Genomic DNA, 11,854 nt, shown 5'->3' with positions numbered 1-11,854 from the left:
CACCCATCAATAATACACAAAATACAAGCTAGACATGGCAAGAACAATAGCATAGCATGCATGGATCAACTACAACATCATCGGCAAAATCGCTAACAAGTAGACAATCTGCCCAGATTCACGAAATAGCAAAAGTAGACTCGATTGACTCAAGCTAGGGTGCTCCATAATTGCAAACAAAGACATGGATGGATAGATCACTACAACATTAACAAACATCCTTACTGATCATCCTCAAAAGAGGCACGGATTACAAAGAAACAACATGAACATATGGCATCATGAGAAAAACAGATCAAGGACTTAGTGGAAATGCTAAGTCCCTGAAATCAGCATTACCAAGTGTCTCACTTTGCAAGCTCGTGCTAGACACCACACACATCACAAAAATACATGGGTTGCACCTCTAGAAAGATGGAAAAACCCTTAACAAAACATATGTAGAGCTCAGGGGCATATCATGCACACAATAATCATGGCAAAAATGACAAATATCTAAATGGAGCAGCAGATCTGACAATTATCTCAAATAGCACTCTTCTAACAGCATTTCGGGCATCAAGATGAACTCAAATGAAAATGATGCAATGGAATGAAATGATGTGCTCTCCGAACGTGATCCAGGAGACTTGGACCCTGCTCCAAGGAACAAAAGAGGCGGTCACGAGGGTGGGGGGCGCCCCCCCTAGGGCGCGCCCCCCTGCCTCGTGGGCCCCTCGTTACTCCTCCGGCGTACTTCTTCCTCCTATATATACACACGTACCCCCAAATGATCAGAATAGGAGCCAAAAACCTAATTCCACGGCCGCAACTTTCTGTATCCACAAGATCCCATCTTGGGGCCTGTTTCGGAGCTCCGCCGGAAGAGGGCCGTCATCACGGAGGGCTTCTACATCATCCTAGCCCCTCCGATGAAGTGTGAGTAGTTTACCTCAGACCTTCGGGTCCATAGTTAGTAGCTAGATGGCTTCTTCACTCTCTTTGAATCTCAATACAAAGTTCTCCCCCTCTCTTGTGGAGATCTATTCGATGTAATCTTATTTTTTGCGGTGTGTTTGTTGAGACCGATGAATTGTGGGTTTATGATCAAGTCTATCTATGAATAATATTTGAATCTTCTCTGAATTCTTTTATGTATGATTGGTTATCTTTGCAAGTCTCTTCGAATTATCCGTTTGGTTTGGCCAACTAGATTGGTAGTTCTTGCCATGGGAGAAGTGCTTAGCTTTGGGTTCGATCTTGCGGTGTCCTTACCCAGTGACAGAAGGGGCAGCAAGGCACGTATTGTATTGTTGCCATCGAGGATAACAAGATGGGGTTTATTTCATATTGCATGAATTTATCTCTCTACATCATGTCATCTTGCTTAAGGTGTTACTCTGTTTTTAACTTAATACTCTAGAGGCAAGCTAGATAGCGGTCAATGAGTGGAGTAATAGTAGTAGATGCAGAATCGTTTCAGTCTACTTGTCACGGACGTGATGCCTATATACATGATCATGCCTAGATATTCTCATAACTATGCTCAATTCTGTCAATTGCTCAACAGTAATTTGTTCACCCACCGTAGAATACTTATGCTCTTGAGAGAAGCCACTAGTGAAACCTATGGCCCCCGGGTCTATTCTCATCATATCAATCTCCATCACTTTAATCTTGCTTTGCTTTTTTACTTTGCCTTTTACTTTTCACTTTGCATCTCTATACCAAAAATACCAAAAATATTATATCTATCAGATCTCACTCTCGTAAGTGACCATGAAGGGATTGACAACCCCTAATCGGGTTGGTTGCGAGTAGCTATCGCTTTGTGCAGGTACGAGGGACTTGAGCGTGGGCTCCTACTGGATTGATACCTTGGTTCTCAAAAACTGAGGGAAATACTTACGCTACTCTGCTGCATCATCCCTTCCTCTTCGGGGAAAACCAACGCAAGCTCAAGACGTAGCAGCCATCTATCTACAACAACATAGACATGCAAAATACTATCAGGTACCAAGTCCATGATAAATTAAAGTTCAATTAATCAAATTACTTAAGAACTCCCACTTAGATAGACATCCCTCTAATCATCTAAATGATCACGTGATCCATATCAACTAAACCATGTCCGATCATCACGTGAGATGGAGTAGTTTTCAATGGTGAACATCACTATGTTGATCATATCTACTATATGATTCATGCTCGACCTTTCGGACTCAGTGTTCCGAGGCCATATCTGCATATGCTAGGCTCGTCAAGTTTAACCCCAAGTATTCTGGTTGTGCAAAACTGGCTTGCACCCGTTGTATGTGAACGTAGAGCTTATCACACCCTATCGTCACATGGTGTCTCGGCACGACGAACTGTAGCAACGGTGCATACTCAGGGAGAACACTTATACCTTGAAATTTAGTGAGAGATCATCTTATAATGCTACCATCGAACTAAGCAAAATAAGATGCATAAAGGATAAACATCACATCCAATCAATATAAGTGATATGATATGGCCATCATCATCTTGTGCCTGTGATCTCCATCTCCAAAGCACCATCATGATCACCATCATTACCGGCTTGACACCTTGATCTCTATCGAAGCATCTTTGTCGTTTCACCAACTATTGCCTTCACGACTGTCACTACCGCTTAGTGATAAAATAAAGCAATTACATGGCGATTGCATTTCATACAATAAAGCAACAACCATATGGCTCCTGCCAGTTGCCGAAAACTATGTTACAAAACATGATCATCTCATTAAATAAAATTTAGCATCATGTCTTGACCATATCACATCACAACATGCCCTGCAAAAAACAAGTTAGACGTCCTCTACTTTGTTGTTGCGAGTTTTACGTGGCTGCTACGGGCTGAGCAAGAACCATTCTTACCTACGCATCAAAAAAGCACAACGCGGTATAGTGATTGCTTTTTATTCTTCAAAAAGAACCTTGTTCATTGAATCCGATTCAACTAAAGCTGGAGAAACAGACACCCACTAGCCACCTGTGTGCGAAGCACATCGGTAGAACCAGTCTCGCATAAGCGTACGCGTAATGTCGGTCTAGGCCGCTTCATCCAACAATGCCATTAAATCAAGAATCAACTAGTGACAGCAAGCAATATGTATATACCCACGCCCACAACTCGTTTGTGTTCTACTCGTGCATATGACATCTACGCATAAACCTAGCGCGGATGCCACTGTTGGGGAACGCAGTAATTTCAAAAAAAAAAAATCCTATGCACACGCAAGATCATGGTGATGCATAGCAACGAGAGGGGAGAGTATCGTCTATGTACCCTCGTAGACCGTAAGCGGAAGCGTTATGACAACGTGGTTGATGTAGTCGTACGTCTTCACGATGGACCAATCTAGCACCGAAGGTACGGCACCTCCGCGATGTGCACACGTTCAACTCGGTGACGTACCGCGAACTCACGGTCCAGTAGAGCTTCGAGGGAGAGTTTCGTCAGCATGACGGCGTGATGATGGTGATGATGATGCTACCAGAACAGGGCTTCGCCTAAGCACTGCTACGATATAATTGAGGTGGATTATGGTGGAGGAGGCACCGCATACGGCTAAAAGATCGGTGATTAACTTGTGTGTCTATGGGGTGCCCCCCTCCCCCGTATATAAAGGAGTGGAGGAGGGGGAGGGGCCGGCCCTCCTAGGCGCTCCCCAAGGGGAGTCCTACTCCCACCGGGAGTAGGACTCCAACCCTTCCAAGAGTAGGAGTAGGAGAGAGGGAAGGAGGAGAGAGGGGGAAGGAAAGGGGGGCACCGCCCCCCTCCTTGTCCAATTCAGACTAGAGGGGAAGGGGGGCGCGGCCTACCCTGGCCGCCTCTCCTCTTCTCCACTAAGGACCAATAGTCCCATTACATTCCCTGGGGGGTTCCGGTAACCCCCCGGTACTCCGGTATTTGTCCAAACTTGCCCAGAACCCTTCCAAAGTTTAAACATAGTCATCCAATATATCGACCTTTATGTCTCGACCATTCGAGACTCCTCGTCATGTCTGTGATCATATCCGGGACTCCGAACTACCTTCGGTACATCAAAACACATAAACTCATATTACCGATCGTCACTGAATGTTAAGCGTGCAGATCCTACGGGTTCGAGAACTATGTAGACATGACCGAGACTCATCTCCGGTCAATAACCAATAGCGGAACCTAGATGCTCATATTGGCTCCTACATATTCTACAAAGATCTTTATTGGTCAAACCACATAACAACATACGTTGTTCCCTTTGTCATCGATATGTTACTTGCCCGAGATTCGATTGTCGGTATCTCAATACCTAGTTCAATCTTGTTACCGGCAAGTCTCTTTACTCGTTCCGTAATGCATCATCCCGCAACTAACTCATTAGTTACGTTTCTTGCAAGGCTTATAGTGATGTGCATTACCGAGAGGGCCCAGAGATACCTCTCCGACAATCGGAGTGACAAATCCTAATCTCGATCTATTCCAACTCAATAAGTACCATCGGAGACACCTGTAGAGCACCTTTATAATCACCCAGTTACATTGTGATGTTTGGTAGCAGACAAAGTGTTCCTCTGGTACTCCGGAGTTGCATAATCTCATAGTCATAGGAACATGTATAAGTCATGAAGAAAGCAATAGCAATATACTAAATGATCAAATGCTAAGCTAACGGAATGGGTCAAGTCAATCACATCATTCTTTAATGATGTGATCCCGTTAATCAAATGACAACTCATGTCTATGGCTAGGAAACTTAACCATCTTTGATTCAACGAGCTAGTCAGGTAGATGCATACTAGTGACACTTTGTTTGTCTATGTATTCACACATGTACTAAGTTTCTGGTTAATACAATTCTAGCATGAATAATAAACATTTATCATGATGTAAGGAAATATAAATAACAACTTTATTATTGCCTCTGGGGCATATTTCCTTCAAATCCCGCAATAAGGGGACACAATCTCTGCTTTGACAAGACGTGCCAATAAAACCGCATCTTGAAATGTGGAGCGGGAGGCTAAAGAAAAAAATGGTTCGAAGTAATGACCGGGCAGGGACGTGATGTCGCCCTACAGAAGTTGTCAGCAGATTGGACTCCTGAAATATTATACTCTCTGCGGTTGTGTGTGGTATTTGTTTTGCAGAGCCGAACAAATATTATACCATCTTTGGAAGTATTCGGAGGAGGAACCCGCCTTGCAATGTCGAAGACAATCTGCGCGCCAGACACATCGTCATTGATGCCAGGTTCAATGGCTACTGAGGGAGTCCTGGATTAAGGGGTCCTCAGGCATCCGGCCTGTGTGATGCGGGCCGGACTAATGGGCTATGAAGATACAAGACAGAAGACTCTCCCCCGTGTCCGGATGGGACTCTCCTTGGCGTGGATGGCAGGCCTGGCATTCGGATATGAAGATTCCTTTCTCTGTAACCGACTTTGTACAACCCTAGTCCCCTCCGGTGTCTATATAAACCGGAGGGTTTAGTCCATAGAGGCAATCACAATCATACAGGCTAGACTTCTAGGGTTTTAGCCATTACGATCTCGTGGTAGATCAACTCTTGTAATCCTCATACTCATCAATATCAATCAAGCAGGACGTAGGGTATTACCTCCATCAAGAGGGCCCGAACCTGGGTAAAACATCGTGTCCCACGCCTCCTGTTACCATCAACCTTAGACGCATAGTTTGGGACCCCCTACCCGAGATCCGCCGGTTTTGACACCGACAGCGACGCCGACCGGCCGGAGCAGCGGTGACGGGGGGTGGCAGATGCGGCACCGATGGCCGTTGGTGGGCGCGGCCACGAGCGAGGCAGGGCGACGCAATAGGACGGCACGGGCGCGCGTGCATGGGGGGAGGCAAGCGCGGGTGGAGGAGGCATGTGGGCACGGGCTGCTGCGGTGCGCTAGCAGACGGTGGCGGGGCCAGTGAGGCGCGCTGTGCAGGGCGTGAGGCAGAGGCGTAGAAAGGCGGCCTCGGGCGGCTGAAGGCAGACACGGTCGAGCGTTGCGGCACAGTAGCAGCAGCGGTGGGCAGGCGAGCATCAGAGCAACGCGGCAGTGCGGGCGAGAGGGGAACGAGGCCATGCGCAGGCGGGCGGGCGCGGAGGTGCGGCTGAGCGCGACCAACGCAGCTCCGAGCAGGGGATGGGGCGGCGACCTTGGCGACTAATTGGACTGGGGTTGCCTCAACGAGATGCGAGCGACGCGGTGAGGCCGGTGGTGGTGGCGGAACGAGCTAGGGTGGCCGGAGTCGACTGCACCATCGATGTCCGACGATAGCGGCGGGGTTAGGTGCCGGCCGGAGCACGGCAACGTCGGCAGTGCGTTATGGCTCAAATGCAAGGTCAAGGCTAAAGGGTTTTGGAGCGGGTGCTCACAGCGGTTGTAGAGGAGGGGACGGCGAGGCCGGGGACGCAGTGATGGCGGGGGATCGATCGGTGAAGCTCCGACGATGCAGAGGAAGAAGACACTCGATGCCGGCGATGCAGTGGCTCCTAGCTTGTTCCAGTGGGCAAGGAAGACGAAGAAGACGTCGACGGAGCTGCTGGACATGGCGGTGCGACGTGGGGTGGCTGGTGGCTACGTGAGCAACGGTGGCACAGCGATGATGGCGTCAGGTAGGTGTGGGGGAGAGCAAAGCGGCGTGAGGGGAGGGAAGAGAAGGAGGACTAGGGTTTGCACAGGGCTCGAGGAGGCTTTGTAGGGCATCAGCGAGTGCCTGGATGGCCAGCACATCGGCACGGCATGGCCATCACCAACGGATGGCCACCACACACCTTCTGCTTCATATTACAAGAGAGGTGGTGGTGGTGGGCTGGGCAAGTGTTGTAGCACTATGGCCCATATGCACATTAGGCTAGTTGTAGTTTCTCCCGTTTTCTTTTCTTTTCTGTACATTTCTCTCTGTTTTGAATTTTCTTTTGCTAACATTTGACTTTTGTTAATTGTGAAAACTGCCACATAAATATGTTGTATTATACCAGAGCTTCACATAATGTATTAGGCCACTTGGGAAGGTTTAGATATTTGTTTATTTTTGAAAAGGCCAATTTTAAATGTTGTTGGTCCGCAAATAAGTTTGTGTGGTTAATTTTAAAAATTCAAAAGATGTTGGCTTCTCCACCATTATTACTTATGCATTATTTGGCACAACCCAAACATTTTGGTTTTAATATTTGAAAACTTTTATCGTTTGACATAAATTCAAATTTGAATTTGAATCGGTTTTGAACTAACGCAAGATTAACAACAGTAACCTTGGTGATGTGGCATCATTAACATGGGATTAGTGTAGCCTAACTATATGGGCATCACAATTCTCCTCCACTATAAGAAATCTCATCCCGAGATTTAAGAGGTGGAGTAAGGGGGAAATACTAGGTTACGAAATTCTAATGATTCTTCTCGGTCTTGGTTGCTCTTCTCGAAGAGGTCGATCAATAGCATTGATTTCTTCATCCCTATGCATCAATGCATCATGATGAAGTTGTCGACCTTTCTTCGGAAACTCCATCACACTGACGAAAGAATAAGGGAGGGTATTCTGGGAGAATGGACCTCTTCAAGGTTGTCTATCTGGTAGATAACATCGGGGAAGGTGGCGGAAAGTAACTCTCGAATTGAAACTTAATAAAATATCGAGAGCAAGGTATGAAGGTAGCACGAGAAGTTTTGAGCGGGCATGCAATCGTTCGTTGCCTGAAACAGAGTGTGAAAAGGGGTTCAGAGCAACGACAATAATTATTCCGTCTGGTGCCAGAATAGATCACTAGGAAGGTGGCTCACGAATTACCTACGAAAGCAAGAGCAAGGGATAACTTTGAAATAGGGATGTTCAGGAGAGTCAGGTTTCGATCCCGTGGAACTGTGGGTTATGGGCCAACCATGTGGGTCAAAAGTAGGGAGGGCATTGTCATTTTGCACGATTATGATAGCAAGGCATGTTAGAGGTTAGCCTGTCAGTTATGTCGGCAACAACGTAGGTACCAAGGGCGAGGGACGAAGAGAACCATTTTCTTGCTCGTTGAACGAGGCAGACCAATAGGCAAGATTCTCGTCCATTGGTGGTTACCGGAATGTCATCAACAAAAATAACAGGGTGTTACTGACACGGTGTTACAATGAGGTGCTTACCTAAGCAGGGAATTATCACTGCTCAGCTAAGTCAGATTACAAGAAAGGTTAAACAAAACAAAGGAAAGGAAAATGTGTTTAAACACATATTTTAGGTGTGTATCCTTCCCAAGGAGAAGCAGAGCATGATATCCATGACAGGATATAATGTAGAGAATCCTTTAGGAAAGGGGAGAGAAATTTCATGACATTACCCAAATAACGGTGTTTGGATAATTGATAAGGACAATTTAGCATTGTGCTTCAAATGTTTTTATTGAAAATCGGAGTACCACTGGCATGCTTCGAGATAGCATTGACATGGTCTTCAAGCAAAGGTCAGACTCTGGATACACGAAGGATCCATCAGGAATGACTTGTAGAATAAGTCTTACAATTTCCTCATGGACGAATGTCTAACCTTGTAAAAGGATACTATAGCAATAGGTCCTCCGGCCAGGTGTGCTAGGCATGATATCACCTTACTGGCTTATATAAAGACCAATGCTATGACTCTTGGAAATATGTTCCAACCATCATATATGACCGAGATTCAGATCTGGTTGGTGTTAGGATACCTCAGACTCAGCATGCCTGAGAAGAAAAGGTGCAACACAAATTGACGACATGACATTGTAAGATTCTTGGGAAATGAACTATGGAAGCGAGTTCCGAAACAAGAGTTCATCATTAAACCAAGGAGAGGATGAGGAGGTGGCTGATGAACTCAGCCACAATTCATCGAGATTTCCAAAAAGATGGATTTCCACAATCATGCAAACAAGGAGATAACATTTGTCAGATCAAATGGTATAATGTTGTATGCTCGAGGAAAACATGCACAATTTAACAATGATAAAAGGGTGCACCCTGAAATCTGGACTGGGTAGCACGATCAATGTTTGAATGATGATTCAATAAGCAATAGACTTAGAATGAAACTATCGATCGTTAACTTCAAAGCAATAGGGTTGCTAGAAGGGAAGAATCCAAACAGTATCGTTCACTTGTAGGTATCCTGGTTAGAATCGACACGGGGGCCAATAATTAATGACGATGATGAGAAGTATCACTATACCAGGAACTCTTAAGAGGTGGAGCAATTCTCACAACATTCTCGACATAACATATGGTAATACTCCAAGGTATATCATAATACCAGCTAGATAGAAAGGAACTCAAGGTACTACACGAGACATGAACAAGTTTGTGTTGGAGGGAAGGCAATAAAGTTGCCGATGATAAACAAATCATCGAGGGGCAAGGAGGGTATTTCTCATCAAGAATTCTATAGAGATCTCGAAAGAACCCGGAATGTTGATGATGATCACGACACCTTTGTCGAGAGATTTCATGAAGATGTAATTGATCGGTGATGACATCAAGTCAAAGGAATGATGAAGCGAAAGGTTATTCGAACCAAGGGTACGACACAAACTCGAAATCAAGATTGCTGTTTAAGGCGAAATTATATGATGAGAAAGATCAACATAAGGTTAGCTTATCATCAAAATTGTGCTTCGGAAAGAAGGACCAGGTAGCACAGCTAAAATTTAGCACAATAATGATATAACTGATCAGGCTAGGAATGACTTGAAGGATTATTAAACTCGTAAGCAATGAAAATTACTTAGAGTTATTGAATCGGAGTGCGGAATCGATTCACTTATCGGTGTTCTTGAGTGTTCAACAACTCAGAACCCACAGAAAATTGGAATCGGCGAGAATAATAGTTGATAAAGAACGCATAAGAAGTTATGCAGTTCCATGATATCTTCTAGATAACAGAGGTAAAACTTGAAAGTAGATCAGGATAGAAACTGAACTGGATTGTTGAGTAGCGATAGAAGATACTTTAACCTTGTCAAAAATAGACGAGGCACTGGAATGGTTTCCTTTCAGAAATATATTAAATAAAGTTAGCATGGTCGGAACCATAGCTGCAAGGGATCCAATATAATGACTCCAGAAGAATTATTCAAATGATATAATACTTTTGCAAGAAGCTTCCATGATAAGTTCCACATTGGGTCCATGGGAATGAACACAAAGGTTAAAGGTCGACTCCCACTTCTACAATGCCTAACCTTTCATTTACTTCTCGTCTTCGAAGAAGTTGTAGAGCACAAAATTATCTGGTAAAACTCCAGAATGATATGACTTGTGTAAACTTTCAGGTTCATACAATTTTAGGGAAGGTATAGGTTCAACCCATCGGGGCATCTTAGAAACATATACCACAAGCTTCAAGAGTAAATATCACCAGCTCAAAAGTAGAGCATGGTTGGCCAAATCAGAGAATAGGATTTACCAACGACATTATATATCAGGGAAAGAACATCTCGAGGTTTTTGTATATGAAGGACACTGTCGGATGATAATTCAACAAAGGATCTGACGGTCCATAACAGAGCTGATGTGAGCATTGGCACACAACAGAGGAAGAAAACAATGCAAGGACATTGGATTATAGAAACAACTGACTACTTCAAAACTCAATTGCAAAGGAATTGTGATTTCCAAATGAAGGGATCAGGAGCAAACGCTCTGAGCAAGGATAGATAAGTTGAGTAGGCTTAGGGGTACAATCGATGGCAATTTAATTTGATTGGTCAAGATCAAGCTCGTGTTAGAACAACGTCTAAGCCGAAAGGATGAATTCTAGGATCCAATTGAGGATTGTGAGCATTCGCAAAATATTGAATCAAGGGACTCAAAATGATAGTGACAAAGGATGTTAACGAAGATTGCTAGAAATATGGAATTAACCATAATGCAAGCAGACAAGTATTTGCAGAGCAATAGTTGGCTGAGAATTACCGGAAGACCGGATAGTATTTCAATGTATCTTGTGAATCATATGATCAATTAGTAATGAATAATTCCTCGATAAGGGTGAAGAATTATTCATAGTGGTATTCATGCGGCAAGGAACTGCAGGGCGGTAAGCTCAATGGATTCTCAAAACAACGGAGAGTAATCCGGGGCATATTGTAATAACAAGAGCAGCTGGGAATGGAAGTGAGAAGGACATGTGTAAGTATTTATCCATAGGGATGTATCGGTGGTAGGGGATTGCAAAAGCGACGGGCACAGAGTCTCGAGAGAACATTAGAGAGTATCTTCGGAATCTTCTGATGCAGCAGGCGATCCTCTGCCATAAGGGTCTCTCCGGGTGTATGTGATCACGACATCCTAATGTTAGAGTTAGCAAACTCATTTAACCCGAATAGTAGAGAGATCAGAGTCTCAGAGCATAGACGAGGAATAAAAGATCCTAATACCACCCAATGGCAACGTGGGCCCATGGGCCGCACATCCATGTTAGTAAAACAGTTTTCATTGACTAGACTCAACTTCGGCCAAGGAGTGTGGAAGGGGGATTCCTACAGGCAGTCGGCTCTGATACCAACTTGTGAAGCCCTCGATTCAATCGTACACTAACCATACACGCAAATGTGTACGATCAAGGTCAAGGACTCACGGGAAGATATCATAACACAACTCTAGACACAAATAAAATAATACGAGCTTTATATTACAATCCAGGGGCCTCGAGGGCTCGGATACATAAGCTCGAATACACAAGAGTCAGCGAAAGCAATAATATCTGAGTACAAACATAAGGTTAAACAAGTTTGCCCTAAGAAGGCTAGCATAAAAGTAGCAACGGTCAAAAAGGCAAGGCCTCCTACCTGGGACCTCCTAACTACTCCTCGAAGCCAAACTCCACGTAGAATCAT

Source organism: Triticum aestivum, chromosome 2A (assembly GCF_018294505.1).
Source record: "Triticum aestivum cultivar Chinese Spring chromosome 2A, IWGSC CS RefSeq v2.1, whole genome shotgun sequence".
In the NCBI taxonomy this organism is placed as follows: domain Eukaryota; kingdom Viridiplantae; phylum Streptophyta; class Magnoliopsida; order Poales; family Poaceae; genus Triticum; species Triticum aestivum.
The sequence above is the reverse complement of the archived record's forward strand: the minus strand, read 5'-3'. Positions refer to the sequence as shown.